The sequence below is a fragment of the Meleagris gallopavo genome, chromosome 11 (assembly GCF_905368555.1).
Source record: "Meleagris gallopavo chromosome 11, MGAL_WU_HG_1.1, whole genome shotgun sequence".
Classification (NCBI taxonomy): Eukaryota; Metazoa; Chordata; class Aves; order Galliformes; family Phasianidae; genus Meleagris; species Meleagris gallopavo.
Window position 1 is genome coordinate 17061417 of NC_139414.1, and position 19414 is coordinate 17080830.

General features: G+C 44.6%; 1 protein-coding gene across 6 annotated transcripts in view; it reads right to left on the reverse strand.

Annotated features, from left to right (window-relative positions):
* LOC100547178 (calcium-activated potassium channel subunit beta-2) overlaps positions 1–19414 on the reverse strand; it is a 113797-nt gene that overhangs the window by 28348 nt on the left and 66035 nt on the right. The window contains exon 1 of one of the 6 annotated variants that reach the window (XM_010716880.4): positions 10129–10702. The exons of the other annotated variants lie outside the window; for them this stretch is intronic. The gene's annotated coding sequence lies outside the window, so the exon portion shown is untranslated. Of the gene's footprint in view, positions 1–10128; positions 10703–19414 lie in introns of those variants that run through there. 6 annotated transcript variants of the gene reach the window in all.

Consider the following 19414-nt stretch of genomic DNA (forward strand, 5'->3'; position numbering starts at 1 on the left):
ATTAATAATAGCATTTGAAGAAATCTTTGAGAAATGCTATGTTCCTCCATGAGGTATACTTGAAGTTCAGTGGAAGAATCATAGAATCATTAAGGCTGGAAAAGACCACTAAGATCACCAAGTCTAACCACAAACACACTCCTGCCAGTCCCACTGACCACGTCCCTCAGTGCCACATATCCATGCTTCTTGAACACCTCCAGGAATGGTGACCCCACCACCTTCCTGGGCAACCTGTTCCAATGAAGTGAAACTGGGATAACTTTGCCATAACAAACAACAGGGAGAGTGAAGTGGAGCACAGTGTTCAAGAAGGGAACAGGGAGAGCATCTAATAGATATCTGAGCATAATGCAAATCTACCATTGCACACAGAGAGAAGCAGAGCCAAGAGTTTTGGAGTCCTAAGTTCTCCAGCTAGCTGCAGAAGTTCAATGTGTTTCCACGAGTTATATTTGTAAAAACAAGATTGGGATTAGCAAATGAGTAAATTAAACTGGATTTGAGCAAAGAGTTTTGAAAGTAGATTTAAGCATTCCAGTCATTGCTAGCTTTGCCTCCAACAATTCTTTTCCTTTGAAAGCAGTCCATGAATTCTTACTGGATCTGAAGTTATTTCCACTATACGCACTAGAGAGTTTGCAGGGAAATCTGCTGGTGTTATGGAACAGCAGCAAGAACAACCTCTGAAGAGGCATTATGGTTCTGACTTAATGATCTCTCTTTTGTGAAGCACTCATTGCAGATATAATTTCTGGGCTTTGCTCTTGGCCACAACACGAGGATGAATACACTCAATGCAAACCTTGCTGAAAATGTCTGTAACAGCCTAAACCCCAGTCTGTCCTTGCAGAGTTAATTACTTCCAAAACTTAAGCGAGACGCGAAGAAAACTGCAGGTACCGGCAGGACAAGTGACTCTGGCTATTGGCTGCATAGCAGGAATGTCACCCCATGGCAGCAGGCAAGGAACAACTGTGGGGGACCCTGTCGTGCATGACATGCCCAACACCTGCGCTGAGCTCCCTGCCAAATTCACTAAGCTAAATCCACCCCCAAACAATGTTATGTTGGTTAATGCAGGAGCTGTGATGCTGACACCAACACGAGCCAGAAAGCTCAAAAATGGAGAAAGCAATAAGCATTGGTAAAAGGAAACAGCACGTTGTGATTCACCCTGATGATTTTGTCAGTATTTCGTCTGTTCCAGAAAGACCCAGACCTGACATTTTATTGTACTGGGTCTCAAGGAACAGTGCAAGGGTGTTAGAGATAGGAAAACAGGTACAGAGCAGTCCGACTACTCACTGTGATCGTACCTACTGAGTCACAATTACATCCAAGGCTTCCCTCTCCAATTTGTGAGGTTAGATCACGCTGATTTAAACAACAAGGTCATTTTAGCACCCACACTTAATCCAAAATCCAGGTTGATACTTGTTTAGGCGATTTGCGTAATCTCTTTAAGACAATTAACAAGTGTTGATGTCCTAAGGAACAATCTCTCCGCCCTGTCTGGAGCACAAGGATTTGAGGTCAGAGTTAGGTGAAGGGTCTTTTCAAAGCACTCTGGAAACAAATAAAGTTCTCTTTAGATTCAAAGCACTTACAGAGAGGAGATTACAAGTAATTTTGTGTTGCTTTTTGGGTTCAGCCATTTGGCTGCTTTGGGGACAACCAGACCATGTGGCACTGGTGCTGGAGCTCTGGTAAATCAGAAGCTTTTGCTCCAATGAGTTTTCCTATTCTCACAGTCACCTGCAGTCCCTGACCAAGGAGCACATGAATGCTCTGATGCCCTTCCAACATTGCCACATGCTGCCTCTTGGCCTGTCAAAGCACCAGCCCTGGGGCCATGTGATGGGACTTAATTTCTAGTTAAGGGAGAGGATGGGAAAATTCACTCAGTCACTGATGCTCAAATGCCAAGCTGCTAATCTTCAGTAAGTCCTAATTCAGAAATCAGTCTTCTTTTATTGTAAATACTTAGAAAGATAATCTGTGGATAAAAGGTGAAATGTTCATTTCAGGATTTCAGGTTAAATTTTAGGAAGGGTTTTGAGGAATAGGCTTTGAATCCTTGCAGCCAAAGCTACTCTGTATATTGTGGTTGTTGGATGGATCTGAAATAAGCCATTTCTACATGCTTTTGGCTGAGAATATGTAGCTGACATCTCCTAAGATTAACCCACATCTTGTTGATTGGTCCAAGAAAAATAACAAATCCCACAACAGTGGTGATTCCGTGAGGCTGCTATCAAGTCATGCAGAATTGCCAGCGTGCAGCTCATGGCACTGTTGTGCTATTAACACCTGCAATCTTCTTCTCCCTTAAAAAGATTGATGAAATTTTATCTGGATACAGAAACAAACAGGGCATAAAGACCCATGGGTGTGGGTGCTGTGGATGCTCATCTCAGGCACCTTTCTGCTTCACAACTTGCTGCAACACATAAATGTGCCCATGTTCTGAGACAAGGCTCACCAGATGGAATTGCATCCCATGTAGCCTCATGAGCAGAGGTCGCTCAAGTATCAACTCAGCTTATAAGCTTTGGACTGAGAGAGAGTTCAGAGCATAACTGGGGATCCTGAGGCCAAATATCCCAAATCTGGGAGCACATCATGCAGCAGCTACACCTGGAAGTGGTACTACAGCTCACCTAGTGAGGTTTTACAGAGATGCTTGCCATCCAAGCCTTTGGAAGCTTGTTACTTTGACTGACAAATTGCAACAGTGATGATTTTACTCTAAAAACAAACAAACCTCCTATTAGATCAGTGAGAAAGCAATATTAAATCTCATTCTTCTACATTCAGGAGACATTTATATAAGGTCCCAGGAATATTTTGATATTGGAAAAATGGCAGCTTATATGAGAAAATGGAAGCACCTAACATACATATCGCAGTCTTCTTGGCATGGTGTACAATATTGAAGGCAAAAGGTATATGGCAGACATTGACTGAAATAAAACAATATTTACACACGAGACAGCCAGGGAATACGGTAAATGCAAGAATAATTGTTGATGAATTCTACACATTCTTGGCAGGCCATTCAGACCAAGCTGGAATAGAGAGGACCCTTGTTTTGAAGTTGTCTGCTGCATTTTTTGCAAGTCACTGTTAAATCACATCCCTGTGTCCTGCTGTAGAGCTGGGCAGAGCACATGGCAAGACTTCTTAAGCCAGGGACCTGCCTGTAACACAGGTCCCAGTCCTTATGTACTTTCTTCTTTTAATGCCGGACTGAAAATTTTAAAATCTGAAAGCATAATGCAAAGACACTGAAGTCATGCAGAATTACACAAGTCATTTAGTGCTCATTTCTTGACCTATCATTTGTTTCAGCCAAAACTTCATCAGCTCCATGGGATCCATTCCAGGTTTATTCCAGGGCAACACTGAACTAAGGAACCTGTGAAGCTGCTAAAGGAAAACACCAAGGTCAGTAATAGCATCTGCTACAGCCCAGCTCCAAGACCTGAATGGAATTTCAAGGAGCAGATATGGCCCCCATTCAGAGTCCTGATTGTCAAGTCTGCTCACAGTCAGTCAAAAGCCATTCTATAGACCTCCATGTTCAAAATGTTGGTAGCCTAAAAACACCTGGTCCTATATCAAACTCATTACTATTTTCTGATAAAATCAACATTCAAAAAACCTGTAACAAACCTAAAGAGCTGGAACAAGAGCTATTTCTTTGGTGACTTCTCAGAGGCAAGGTGCACGAGGATGCGGAGGATATACATAATTGCCATATAGGTATTACACTCAAGTGCTGTTACCTTTCTGTCTGTAAGCACACATAGCTGGCCTGGTGGAGGCCAACAGCCATTATCTCCTTTTTCAACCACCCCGGCTGCAGACCAAAGCCTGCTGTTACCGGTGGTACAATGCACAGCTCTCCTAAGCAGCTCTTTCTGGTGGCACTCAGAAAGTTGGGGTGGTCTGGTAGCTCAGGGTGCAGCTGTATCATCAGAGGAAGCACTGATGTTGACTGTTGTGTCATCGTGCCATTTTTAGCACTATGTATCCTAATGTTTAAACCCAACATTGCTAGGAGCTGTCAGAGCAAACTTTTTATTTTTGCTGTGTTAATTTCAATGGATGGAAACAGTTCTTAACACACAGCTTGCTGAAGTTACTGAAAGCATGGCAAGTGAGAGCAATCAGCTCCGGAGCTGTTGGTGGATGCTGGCTCCAGGTGCCCACAATCAAGGTCAGATTGGGAGTAGATAAATAGCTCACCCAGGAGTTTTGCTGGCTCATTTGTGGAGTTTCCTGCTGAGGTGTTTTGAAGGAGGCAGCTCTGGGAGGCATTGTCTAGCAGAGTGAGGAGCAGTTTGACATGGAGGAAGAAGCGTGCATCTGAGGTACAGTGTCAAAAGTACCAAGCTATTCTCTTTCTATCTATGTGTTGCTTCTTTGTGCCCTTAGTTATTGTAGCCTTCTGGGTAAAAAAGCATGTTTTGTTGTGCTAAGGTGCTGCTTTCTGTGTGTTTACCTTAAAGCTCAGCAGAGCTCAGTGTATGTGTTTTCCTCTTTGTGTAGGAATGTGGCTATGGAAGTAGAGTGTAGAAAAGCATCTATTGATTGATATTTCTTGGTGTTTGACAGGAGCAGATCAGGGGCTCAGTTCAGCTGTTGGAATGTACTAAATGCAGCTTGGTTCTACCACTGTTATGTGCAAGTTACCTTTGATGCAGCCAAGTTGCTTTGGAAGTATTGTAAAAGGTGAAACAAAGCCTGCTTTATAGGCAATAAAAGCAGAATTGTATTATTTAGGCTAAAATGAGTCAATATTTGGAAAATTCCACTGTTAGCAATAAGACCTTGCCTGAGGGAGGCTGCTTGGTGTTGTCTGGAACGTGGGGAAGCACAGATTTAGTTGCATGGTGACACAGGATGAGTGGTGGGGGACCTATGCCTGGAGGAAGGGAGTGTGAGCCTCGTTACTGAAGCATAGGGTGTTCAAAGTGTAGTCCTAGGCTTTAATGGGTGGAGGAAAAATCCAGCTTGTGTAAGGTGTGAAATAGGGATGTGAACTACCTGGAAGCTTGTCCCTGGTTGTGCTTGAAGCTAACTGTCTTATGCTGACGCTTGTCCTATGAAACTGACAGCAATAATGAATGATAGTCTGTATTTCTGTAACCTCAGCACACCTAACAATGCGCCATTGACACCAATTTTGAGGGCTGGATTGCAGCCTGTTTTTTGAAGTGGCAGTAGCTTGGCTGTGGCCCTGCAATGGGGAGCACTACTGTGTACTGCTTGTGATCTGGGTGGGGTGTGGGGCTTGCCTTTCTCTTCTCCTCAATACTTCCTTTCCCATGCAAACAAATCTTCCTTACACCAATGCTGTGTGTCCAGGATTGTCTAGAAGGCATTAAGAATGTCACCTGCTCAACCTGAGCACCTAGGTAGTCTCAGTGGGAGGTTCAAATTAGAAAACTACCTCCTCTACTTACACAAGTGTGTTAATCAGCTTTCTCAAATTGAAGCAGGTGTCTGTGGTACCAGACAGCAGGTAAAATGACATTGCTGGATGAGTTCTGGGACAAACTATTGCAGTAACTTATTTAATACAATTCCAAGGGAGCCAATTTTGTTTGTTTTGGAGAGGTACAAACCTGTGAGAAATAAATAAACCTTCTTTCTATCACTGGTCCATTGTGCAGGTCAGAACTTTTCTGGTTATTAGAAGGCTGAATCTGTTATTACCATTGTTTTCTGAGTTGTGAATGGAAATCTCAACCTTCAGGCTTGTGGTCTTTCTCCATGAAAGGAGCTGCCAAGCATCTTTTGCATGCAGAGGAGACTGATATGATTGAGCTACGAATAACTTTAAAGGCTCCTTCAAATCCTAGAGTGTGGGTCTGCGTAAACCATCTCATGCAGAGTGCAGCTTGCACAAGCTGTGTGCTTATGCAATTAGGTGAAGCTCATGGGGCTCGAGAACTTGATGGTGACACAGAGGTGACTCCCTGGTGTCTGGTTACATCCTTAATCCCTGAGTGGGAGGAAGCTGGCACCTGTTCTGCATGGAGGAGTGGTGGGTCTGTGCTGGGCTATAACTGCAGGCTCAGAGCTGAGCAGTGATTGCTATATCAACAGCACCTGTGTGCTTGTTTGCTGGGCTTAGTGCTTATTTTCATGGATCAGGAGGTTGCAATCAATTCCAAAAATATCAAGAGTACAGTTTTAGCCCATTAGTCAGATCAGGAGTGGATGCATACTTTGAAGAAATTGCTTAAGGGGTAAAAAAGTATTTAAAAGTATCAATCCTATAATCACTGTGAAGAATTGACATCAAGATTTTTCTTCCTCAGTGAAACAAAACGAGTCAATTTCCAGAATTCTGGTTTTCCCACTGATATCTGAAAGCAAGCAACAACCTTCTTGTGGGCACAAAGACAGAGCTGCACTGAGAGCAGAGGTGTCCTGTGACTTTAAGACTGGGCAGTGATGGAGAGCTTTGGCGGATGCTACTTTAGAGATATGGAATGATTAATGCAGGCATCTGAGAACACTTAACTTAGCTTTTGGTGTTGTATCTATTACTTCACTTATGGGGCTGTTAATATCTCATCAGGCCGTATCTCAATGATTAAGAAGAGTCTGTTTTATCAGTAACTAGGGAGAAATGCAATTATCTTTAAGTGGTGGAACTCCTGTACTAACTGGATGAGTGGTATTAGATGGCTTTAATATCTCAGCTGAAGGCTGGCTGGGAGGTGATGAAGCTCTGCCTGGTGTAGGGTTAATACAGCACCAATGTGGTGGGGGCAGAGAGATGGGGGGGTGAGAGCTATGGACACAGCAGTATAGGCATGAGTGGGAGAGACAGGCTGGAGATGAGGAAAGAAAAAATCTGGTCCTCCCACGCTAAGCCCCTGTGCTGATAGCAAATTCTGTCCTGGAGCAACCTGTGTCTCCTCCTGTTGGCCTGCAAATAGCAGAGGCCTGCAGACCTGCCAGCAGCAGTGGGATGGATGCTCCATTCCTCTCCCTGCAGCTGAAACTTCCAGTGCTTGTCAGCACCACACAGCATTGCTTGGAATGAATTAAGTCGCTTGCATAGACAGACTTCAGTTTTAAGCAGAATAAACCCAGCCATGCTCTACCCACATGCTCATGACTGGATTCATTCTATTTGAGACTTTTAGTCATTCTTCTATCATACAAGGCATTTTCTCTCCCTATCAGCACTTCTACACCAGCAGTAGAGCTGAGAATTAGAAGCAGAGTGGGGTAGAAAAAAAGACAGTTCTCAAAGCTTGCTACATCTCCAGTGGGGAGGGCTGCTGTTCAATTCAAACAAGCCCAGTAAGGAAGCTAATTGCTGAGAACAGTGGGATCTTCCAAAGCTCTAATTAGAGGTGATTTTAGATCTCTGCAAGAGCAGGAAACCTCTGTTGCTTGCACACCAGTGAGCAAGACCACCTTACAGCTGGGAGTGCAGCTGGCCTCTTCTAGCAATGGGCATGGCTCTGCTGAGCAAAAGAGTTCAGTGGACAGGAACTGGGTAGAAACTTGGCCATGATTTCTCCTGCACCCCTGTAGTGTGGCTGGGATATTTCTGAGCACGAAGTGGCACAGAGCTTGAGCCCAGTGCTGGGGGAAGTCAGCAGGATTGGGACCCAGCCCAGAACATCAGTGTGTGCTTGAAGCACCAGGGTTACATTCTGGCTGCATTGGGGAATATTGGTAGTTCAGCATCAAGAATAAACTTTATCTAAACAACTTAATTTTTAACTCTGTGCTTTCTATCTTGCTTCATTTCTGGTGAGATGCCTACTGAAAGCAGCCATACACTACACCCTGCCCCATTTACCTGTGAGTGTGCACAAACAAGTGAGTCTGTGCCCATGTGGGAGCCAGAGGGAGTTCTGCCACAGAGTTCAACTGGCACTAAAATAATTCCTGTAGAATTGCATTTCTGCTATTGCACTGTAATCTCTCTGCTGTAGACCTCTAGTTTAAATGCACATTAAAGTCTGGGGTCAGGCCACCTGGCAGTGAGTTAATGGGCTGTAGAGTGGCTGCTGCTGTGCTGCCTCCCCTCCATTAAGAGGCAATGTTGCTGAAAGTGGTTGGTGTGCCCCAATTAATGGGGCTCATGGCTTGCTGCTGCACAAGGGAGGGTGTTTGTTGCATTTAAACAAGATATTAACCCAAGGGGCACTGCAGAGCTTCTATATCCAAAAAGGAGACTGAATTGGAGTGGGAAATCCTGGTGTGCCCTTATGGATTTCTTTGGGGAATCATGGACCCCTGTCCCATTTCTGCATGGGGCACTGCTCCTGCCTTACCCCAGAGAGTATTACAGACATCAGTACTCACATCTGGAACCTCTGGATGAACATGCAAAACCCAGGAAGCTCCTTTTTACCAACACCCTTTTGCTGGCAAAGCATGCACCATCTGGTTGCTGGTATAATTATACAACAAACTATTCTTAATACAAAGAAGAAAAATGTTGAGTCTCTGAACACATGCACTACTCCAGCCTGCTTAGCTGCTTTGGGCTTTTAGTAGCATCCTGCAAGGCTCAGTGCTATCCAGCACCCTGAAGCTTGGCATGCAAAGAGGCACAGAGAGAGAGTGATTTCTCTGGCTCACTGAAAAGAGGAAAAAAAAGATGGAAATAAGAGACATTTACCAGCTGTAGTGGTGGGAAGGGTGCTGAGGCCTTCTGCTTTCCTTTCCCATTGTTGTGCTGCTTTTTTCTCTGGGGCCCCATGTTGCAAATCCTACACTCCCATCTGGAGAGCACTGGCTGCAATCTCCCTCCAGAGCCCGTTGACGCAATCTGGGTCATTCAGGGAAGGTTGTTGGAAAGGATCCTGCGCATCCCTGTGGTGCTGGTGCAGGGATTTGCCTTCCATGATGTGTGAGGGGCTGGGCTGGTCCCATCTCAAACCCAGCTCTCTCAGCCTGCTGCAGCTCTGGACTCTCACAGTGCCCACTGGGAGGCCAGCTGAGAAGTGGATGTGATGACCCCACTCCAAGGATGTAGGAGGTACCTTGTGGGATTCACCTAAGTGCTTTTTTTTTTTTTTTGGATGGAGAGAAGTTCAATGGCTGAAGCTACTGCAGTAGCACTGAGGAGCGGAGCCTGGCTTCCCTGCCCAGGAGCTGCCAGCGAATAAGGGGATTTCTAAAAGGCAGTGACTCCCTCCAAGGAAAGGCAGGATTTCTTGAGGTGGGACTGAGTGGATTACTATTACTGCTAGGAGCTAATCTGTATGGCTGCTTTGTGGTATTCCCTAGTGTCTGTATTTGGTACTTGGCAACAGAGGATAAATGTGCAGAGAATTTCTGATTTCAGAAAGGCTATGCAAAAGCTTGTGCATGCAGAGGTGCAGAGCAAGAGACATCAGTTTGTCTTCTAGCTGACTGTGTGCAACAATCTCTTCCATTCCAACCACTGGTTTAGCACTGAGGGACCAAATGAGCACCACGGCTCAGTGGTACCTTACTCTAGGTTTTTACGCATTATGTTAGCATACCTAACATTGTTTGTAACGTACTGTATGCAACAAATCCAACTCCAGAGCTGTTGCTGAGATGCTTGTCAGCCTCCTGCTCACCACCCACATTCTCATGCAGAGGCAGCTGCTCCTCCATCCCCACACAGTCCCCATTCTCTGACCAGCTTGAGGGTCATCACTGCTGGTGCTGCTCCACTATCTGGTGTACTGCTTCCAGCCTCAGTGCGTTCAGGAATATTTTGCTTATTATGTGAGAGACCCCAGAGTGTTTTCTAGCAATAATGTTACAACATGCATTGCTAAAATATTACCATAAACCTTTAACTACACCATGAATGCTAATAGCTGCAACTTCCTCAGCTGAACAAGTGCAACTTGCATCTTTTAACAGCTCTTGAACTAGTTTGCATATAAACATCCCTTAGCCCCTTGGCCAGCCCGGCTCGTGCCTCTGCCTGGCAGATGAAAGTGCTCCAGGAAATCCTTTTGGGAACCTCACTTAGCAGCCAAGCCTGAGTTCACTCTAGCTTTAACTACCCCCATGTGGCTCTGCCCAGTAGCCTGCCTGCCTGGTGCGGTCCCCACCTCTGATGCCCCATAGCAGTCATCCTGCTGTGCCCACCTTTACCTTGCCAGCAGCAGTGCCTAAAATGCAGATCTCAATGTGGTTGGAAGATTTTCCCCATCATCTATGTGCTCCTGTGATTTCCACCCCTGATGAGCAGGAGGCTTCCATGGAGCTCTTGGTGCGTATCCAGTTATTTCTCCCTGTTCTTGCTGTTCCTGGGTTGTTTGAAATGCTTTGTATTTCAGAAGAGGTAACACCAGTGTTCAGTGATTTCTCAGCATCAATCCATCAGAAGGAAGTAGGTGAGCAGACTGTCTGAATGAACCCAGCCTTGAGAAGCAGTTTCTTCTGCCTGTGCTTTACTTCCCGATGCTCCTTTACCCCCGTGCTTACAGGTCTTCCTCTTTCCACCTGCTCTGCTTGGGCTCCTCATATGCCCCCAGGGCATGGTGCTCACTGCAGGCAATGCCTTTGCTCTTGCTTCTTCCTTGAAAGAAAACTGCAGGAATTAGGCAGAAAATCCAGTTTGCAGCAGAGTCTGGTGGTGGGGCAGCCCCGTTCCTGCCCTGATATCTTCTTGTGGTTCCACTTTTTCTCTCAGAAATGCCAGGGCTCAGATGGAGCTGCTGTGTGGCTGCCACTCCCTTGCTTGCTCAACCCTGTATATCCTTCCATGTGTGACACTCGGGGCTTTCCAGCCCTCCCCTCTGTCACCTTCATCTGGACTGCTCTGCCCTTGGGTGGTGTTTGCTTTTCTGAGCCAGGTGTGCGCCAGAGCAGTTCACTCACCTCGCGCTGCTCTCCCACTCAGTGCACTTGCTGTTTGCTCCTATAACAGGAATGAAAGCTGCTTTTCCTGGCAGAAGGAGCGCATGATCTGCAGTTGAGATGGAATCCTTTTCCCTCCATTTGTTACATGAGGTCTCATGAATTAAGAAACTCCAACCCATCTAGACCTTATACCAGTCAGTCTGATTCATCAGCGAATCTCCTTGGAAACTCGCTGTTCCTCTCTGATTTGTTACAAACATCTCTTCCAATTTAAAGATGAAATACAGTGAGAGCAGAAAGAGGAGTTATACCATGTAGATATCTCATACAGAACCATGTACCTTTTGTGCACAGCTGCACTGATGTATGTGGGAAGCAGCCTCTCTATGCTGTGGCGCAGGTGGGAAGAGACTGCCCTGTCCTTGCTGGGAATCTTTCACCCAGGACAGGGTGACTGTGCAGGAAGACAGTCCTAAATGAGTGCCACCAGACTGCCTCCAGTTCCTTTTACAGGGTAAATTGGGACTCAAACTCCTTTGTTTTTGTGACACAGATCTGTGGCATCTCTCATGTCTGGGCAGAAGTGCCTTCTGTTCCAGCCATGCTCAGATTTGTCTGAAATCTTGGCTATGAATGCACTGCCCCTATGAACACTGTCTCAAGTGCTCAAAGCTTGATTTGCTGAGTAATCTGGGCTGCGGTGAGCAGCCGCTGATAAATGAGGGTTCAGGCAATCAAGCTCATTTCCAATGCAATTAATCCATGTCAGGAACACAACCTCTTTCTGGCTAATTGAAGTTTTTGCAGATAGTCTAAGTGATGGTAATAAAGGGCGACTCCCAGAGTGGGGGAGCCTCTGGGCTGGGGGTGACACCTATTTGCCCTGCTCCCATGAGGCTGAAGTGATACAGGAGGATGGGCATCCCACTGTGTCCCTGGTTTGTCACCTGGCCCAAAGTAAAATACAGGGGGAAGCCTTTCCTCCGCCTCCTTTCCACCTTTTCACTTTCTATGTGGAGCTTAAAGGAAAGAGCAAAGCTGTGATGCTGTCAGATCTCAGTGCTGGTGTCTGTTGGCAGGAGAGAGGAGAAACGGGGGGCAGCATCAGCAGAGCATGCTTTGGTGGAAGGAACTAGCATGGGAACCGTGCTCTGTTCTGCACAGCCTCAGCAAGTAATTTTTATGAATTAGATCTTTTGAGATTAAAAACTTTGTTACTGCAAAGCAGTGAGCTCTCCACACGCTCAGTAGTATGGACCAGCTTTGTTTGTATTGGGAAGATACAGGCTTATTGTTTTCAGTCTGTTTCTGTAGCACCAGGAATTCTTAATGTGATAATCAGTGTAAATGAGAGTACAGAGAGTTGCAGTGCTCTCAACAGGTGATGATGCCAAGCTGTAATGCTGCTGGAGGTCTGTGGGCTGTGCACAGGTGATAAGAAGGTGTAGGAGTGACACCTGCAGCCTGGTCCAGCCCTTCCCTGTGCCCAGCACTGCTCTGCCACATTAGCAGAGGGCTTCTTCCTCTTGCAGCCTTGCACAAGTTGCTACAGAGTAGTTTGGCCATTAAATGAAGTTGCTTTAACAAATGCACAACCTGCATTTGTGTGCTGCAATCAAGGGGTTCTGTGCTTGGGGGGGGGGGCTGGAGGCATGGCTGTGGTGATGTGTGCTCTATGGTGTTCACACTCATCAGGAAATTGCTTACATTACAATGCAATTATCAAGGTTTAAAATTCCAATAGTGTTTTGAAGGTGTTTGTGCCAGGGGGCTTACATTTGCAGAGAGGTTTTTATTGCACCAACTTCACTAATAACTTTACTGTTTGAGCCATATTGAGGTGTTTTAGAAGCCAGTTTGTGATCTTCGTTGGAGAAACTCCATGTAAAACACTTGCTCCATTGCAGGCTGCTATACTAAAGTCCCTTTATGCTCTGTGCAGGCTTAATTGGGTAGAGCCCCATACATTGTTTTCTACTCCCCTTCTTAATTGTCAGCAGCGTGGCACTCAGCTGGAGCGGAGCACAGCACATCACTGCTCTTTCACCAAGCCCAGCAGCCTCTCCAGAGCAGCAGTCACTTCTGCAGGACATTTTCACCCACTGGCTTGAGTGGGAAGGGTGAATGATGTCCATAAGCTGCTAAACAGCAGATGTGCTGATGGAGATGCTAGTGTTTGGGGGTACTGTGCAAGGTGAAGGCACTGCTGCTCCCTAGGACCCATTGCCAGTGCTGAGGGTAGGTCCCAGATACTGTACCAGCCCCAGTGTAGCCCATAAGGGCTGAGAAGTGAATTGTGAGGGAATGGTTCAGACATCATCCAGTAAGGGAGGAACTTCGTATAGAGAGCAATCATAGAATCATTAAGGCTGGAAAAGAACCACTAAGATAATCTTGTCCAATGGCCAACCCACCCCCACCAAGCCTCCTAACTGTCACTTAGGGCCACACTTCCACAGTTCATGAACACCTCCAGACCTGACGATGCAATGCTTTGTAGGACTGCTATAGTTCTCTTCAACAAGATCATGAAATTTATCATTACACAATTTATTGTACAGAACACATATCAAAGTGCACCCATAATTACCATAGTAACCATGATCACAGCTTTCCTATGTAGGATTTCAACTGTTGGATTATCACATCAGCGATAGTATGCCATCCATACATGTTAGCATAAAGCCCATACTCTTCTGGCAGTCAGTTTTGTTTCTAGATGTCACTTCTTGACATATAAACACTCACCAAACCTTGATTAATCTTGTAACATATTCTTCACTATAGATATGATTCTGTGATGTCGTTAAGGTCGTGTGGAATTCTGTTTGCAGTCCATTTTATAAATAATAATACAAAATACTTGCTGCTAAATCTAGCTGTCAGCAAACAAATGCCAAGGAGCAAAATGATTATTACTGTTATTTGCTCTATTCCAAAATCCATTAATTTGCTTGTTGCAGTGTTAAGTAAAGAACACTTCTGCAGCAAGGTCACCATTCTATTTACATCCCAACTATCTCATCTCTTGTACAATACTCAGAGCCTATTTCTTACTCTGGGCAATATATTTTATTAAAATAATTTTCCTTTGTTTTCTTACAGATTGTCTATATGACTATAAAGATTGCCTGTGTGACATCTCTTTTTAAATTCAATGCATAATTATAAAATAAAAAACAGAAAATCGTATATTGCTACCTTTAATACACCTCATTTTCTTTGAACAGAAGGACATGCTGCTGTTATTTATGTGACAACACAGGCTTATCTGAGCTTTGTGGAATTTTGCAGTCTCTGACACGTATTGGGTACAGGCAGTGCAATGATGGAAATAGTGTGAAAGAAAATGATTTGGTTCAAGTCAAAAAGACTAATGCAAGTAGTAAAACCGAGAAGAGATGAAAGCAAGAATTACTGAAACAAATATCTGGGATGGAACCTGCAGGAAAGATTCACTGCAGATGTGCCTTGCTGAGTGTCAGCTGGGTTAATTTGCAAGGTGGTAGGTGTCTTAAGAACAGGTGATGCTGAAGGAAAGATCTCATGTCCTTGGGCTGGGTCTGCTTATGGAGCTGAGGCCCCCCAGATATCCTTGGAGTGTTCCTGATTTAGTGAAGCGGTGACTGGCATTTGTGTTTAAAGGTTGTTACACAAACCTGCCCCCCCAGCTAGTACGCACAAGTGCAGCTTGGACTGAATATACAGTGTTTCATCTGCTTGAACAACTCTGGCCTCACCACTGGCACTTCCTCTAGGCCACATTCTCCCCACGTTGGCTGTCACCACCTCTCTTGGTGGGCTTCTCAGCCCTCCTGCTCAGGGGCCAGGAGGTGAGTGCTGCTCTTCCATGCAGATAGAAAACCTTCTGAATGATGCAAAGTGCTTGGCTCAAGGTCATTATGTGCAGCTTTGAAATCACTTGATAAACACTTCATTCCAGCAAATAACATGCTTTGGGCTGTGATCTTATCCTATAGATGAATCTGAGATACATTCCTCCTCTTTCGTTCTAGTCTAGTAGTGTATTTTGCCCACACTAAATAAGAAATGGAAAATCATTAACTTTCCCTTCTGATATATGTTTTTAATTTCTTCATTCATAATGAGTTCATTGCTGCAGCAGCAGGGGTGAAATATGTTGTACTACTGGAATTCCTTTGCAATTCAGCATTAATTAATGTCCACTTCTAATACAGTGTTAGCAGTAATGAGACTAATCTTTCAGAGACCACTGGGAAATTCTGCCTTTTTTTTTTTTCTAACAAGTTGTCAGAAATACAGTGAAAATTGTCTTAGCCTTTCTTTAAAGCTTCTTAGGGATTTTGAAGGTCTGCCAGATAGTTAAGCATGGTGGCCTTGTTCTCTGACCCTATGCTATGTAATGAGATTCTGGTCTACCTTACCAGAATTAGCTCCATCTAGTGCACAATACTACTGAACTTGTGTGCAACCTCAGTTTTGGAGGTTTTCTTAGACTGCTGGATAAGCTGCTGTGGGAGCTCAGTGGACCAGCAGTATGTGCTGTATTGCAGGGGGCTGAGCCAGTCTTATGGTTTCAGGGGAGGGCTGTGCATCCATCCTGTTTTGCTGACCTTCCATCAGTAAAGTTTCTTGCTTTTGTTTCTGTATCCAACTTGGAACATGCATAGAAATTTCAGTCAGTTAAAACATGGACAACGAAAAATAGGAATTCCTGCACCCTGTGAGCAATGATGTAACCCTCTGAATACAGCACTGAACTTGTTAGGACTGAGAAGGACTAAGTACAAACCCAAGTGGCAGCACAGGTGCTTGAGTTAATAGCACACCATAGCACTTTAAAATGGGCGTTGCGGAAAACTTGAAACCTCTTTGCTATGCTCACAGACAAATGTAGCCCTGATTAATGACTTTTTTTTTTCACCAAAGCTCCCATTGCATCTGTCTGTGCTGAATTAATATGCAGAAGTTTTATATGAAATGATTTGCTTAGAGGTCTTAATGAATTTGGTTATCAGAGAGGCCTTTCTAATAAAGACAATAGACGTCAGCAGAGCTGGCAGCATTTTTACTGAGGCAGTTTTTCATTGAGTCTGGAGTAAATGTTCTCTGATAAATCTTGTCAGTGCTGTCACTCAGTCTAATGGCAGAAACAGCCTTTTAGCTCACACAACAGCAGAGCTATTCAATGGCTTGTGGGTTCTGGCACCACATTTGTGTGTTCTCCAGCCTTTCCTGTCTTGCTAATCCCTCTGCTACTAATTCATCAACTTACATAGAACATAAGAGAGGTTGCCTCCATGGGAGTCTCAGCCTCTGCTGTTCAGACTTCTATGACAGATGCTGCTGACTTTCCATGTAGAATGTGATGGGCATGCTGTACTTCACCTGGCTGCCTTGTCATAGAAGCATAGGCAGAATTCATGCTCTGTTCTTAAAGCACCTGAACAGTCTGTTTTCTGTCTTTCTTTCCTCTTCAAAAATTTTTTGAATCAGATTTCTTCTGGCCTTCACAGCCAGGTGTAGTCTAGAATCTAAGTGAGGTCTAAAAGAGAAACCATGCTTTGTATTTCTTGCAAATAGCTTCATACAGCAGGCTCATTCATCATCAGGGATGCTGAGCTGTCAGCCAGCTGTGTATCTCTTGAGCATTGCGGTCTGTCTCACTGAGGCACCCACAGCCTGGGGCTGAGTCCACAGCTGTGATGGCTGTGTGCTATCATGATGACAATGACCTTGTTTTTTCAGCTAGGTGTGAAGCTGCCACTGTCTAATGTAGGATGTGTACTTTGCACGCTGGGACAAGCGAGGAGTTTGGGAAAAGCCTTTGCCTGGTGCCAGGAGTGCCTACTAGGTGTAGGATCCAAGTCCACTATGTGAGCACTCTGACAGGTGGTGGGAGGTTTGTTTGCTTTAAAATTCTCTTAAACTCTCTGCTACTGATCCTGCATGCCACCAAACTCCAGTGTCTGTAGCAGAGAAAATATAATTAGAAAAGACCTCTCAGATCATCTATTCCAACTGTTTGCCTATCACCAATATTGCCCATTGACTACATCCCTCAATGCCATGTCTCCACAGTTTTGGAACACCTCCAGGGACGGTGACTCTACCATTCCCTGGGCAGCCTGTGCCGATGCATTACTGCTACTTCAGAGAGGAATTTTTTCCTAATACCTAAAATGAAACCTCTCGGTGAGTTGGTTAGCATTTGTGAAGTTCTGAAAGAAAGAAACTGAAAACTGAATAAATGTTGTACAGCTGAGTGAGAGCTCTGTATTAACCAGATCTAACAGTGACGTTGGAGAAGTCCTTGGATGATGTGAACTGGCTCTTACTGCGAGTGGAGAAAATAAAGCTGAAGCAGTTTATACCAACTGAGTACCTGGTCATTTTATCTAATGTTGTAAAAGCTGCTGTGGAAGCACAGGCTAAAATGGCTATTCATCTTTGATCCTTCAGCAGTACAGGAATCTCAAGTAATCTCTAAGAGCAGGGTTAGAGAGAGCTCAATTTTATCTACAGCCCCCTAAACACTGTTTGCAAAATGCTTCAGCTCAAAGGGAAAGAATGGCATGGGGAGCCATGCATGGAAGTTTCCTCTGTGCAGACACCAGGGCCCCTCTGCTTCCCCTGACTGTTAGGAGAAAAAGCAAAATGGTGAATGCTGTGGTTTGCCTACCATAAGCCTTGCTCTTTGGGAGTCCACTCTGATTCTGGTCTCACATATAATATTGGAAAAGGATGGATTCAGTGGAGGTTGGGGTGCTTTTATGGTGGATGGAAAGCTATTTTCTTCCTTCTCAACTCATAGTAATAATTACATGTATTTTCAGAAGTCCTGTAGAAAAACTATTTGCCTCCCTCCAAACTACTTAGTGCACTGGTTATCTTGGAGACTGCAGGAAATGTTTGCTCTGTCTTGCTTGTCCTTTTCCCAACAATGCATACGCACAAAAGCCAATTTGGAAATGTTCATGCATTTTGATTGACAATAGAAATTTTTGCTTTGAATTTTGGCAAAGAGTTTATGCTCCCCAGAATGCTTTTCAGTTAACTCTCATTTCATTTGCATGACTAAACAGTGGTTCTGCATTGCTTCATTACAAAAGATTTGCAGAGCTCCAAATGTGTTTCAATGCTGAGGAAAAAAATACCAGCAAATCAAACTGCAGTGTATGGTTAAATTGCTCCAAAATAAAAAAAAAATTCAATAGCAACAGTTCCTCTTATCCCTTCAAATTTAGCCCTGGGTGATACGAAATGAGGAAGCTTCAAGGCCCTGAAGAATCTGGGTGTGGATGGTGGAAACGAGAGATGTTGTCTTTTAAGAAATAATCCTGGCTTCTGCCAGCACAATAACGCAAACTGCTGATGATTCACTGCTGGGATTCGCTACCACATCTAATGTATTGCCATGAATTATTTAGCAAATCTAATTGAATGTTAATTTTGCTATTGGAGATAAGTAGCCATTGAGCTTAGAGTGAAAAATCAATTTATATGTGTCATAGTTCTGATATCCCTTGAACTTGCTTGGGCATATCCACGGTCCTGCCTCTTTGTGCTGCAGCTTTATGCTCCACAGGCATTGGTTTGGCTGGGGAAGTCCAGCAGCCCTAAGCCTCTGAAATTCTACATCCAGGAGGCCGTAAACCTCTCTGGCCTTGCAGGCTGGGGAATATCTCCACTATTTTTTGTCCTTTTTGGATCACTCAAGCGCCTTGGGCAGTGTGACAGGTCCCTGGTTCAGGAGGGTTGGGGTTTGCTGCTGAGCTGTGGCATAAAGGAGCCAGAGCACCCTGGGGCTGGAAATGCTCTGCAAATGTGCTTGGAAACAACATAAAGAGGCTATGCAGGCTAGATTTGGACTATCAAGATCAGCATTGCCCACTGGAGGATTAGGTAGGATCAAGTAATTAAGGAAAAGGATAATTTATACCTGTAGACAACAGCTGAGTAGATGACAGTTTTCTGTTGCTGATACTTCCATGTCTGGTTTTTTGTGCAGAAGCACAGGAAGGGGAAGAACAGGTAACAGGTTGCACAAGCATGGTGCTGCTGTGTCGTGGGGATGATGACGATGTTGCTGAAACACCTCGCTGCTGAATTTATTTGTGTCAATCTAAGCCTCCTCTGCTTGAGTTGAGTAACTTAAAAGTAGCAGAACAAGTGATATCCTTAGGGATGCTCAAACTTGGGTCTTAGCTCTGTGGTCTGACCTAATTGACTCCATAGCTCATGTAACCCAAGTGTTTATGTGGTGTGGCTGGAGTTGCAGGCTGGTGGGTCCTGCTGCTCTGTGGGAAGAACTGAATCATAGAATTACTCAGGTTGAAAAAGGCCTCTAAGATCATCTAGTCCAATTGTCCACCTACTAGAAATACTGCTGGCGTTCCCTATTCTGTTTGCTCTTGAGAGCCAGAATGTGTTTTTCCCTTGGAATATACATCTGGATGACAAATAATTGCAGCCAAAGGTAAATTGACCAATCAAGGATTATTTGCTACGAAATTATCCACTTGGTCCATGAACAAACAGATCTGTGAATCATTCTGGCTGGAGAAAGGAGGAGGAAGGCTTCTGTCAGGGA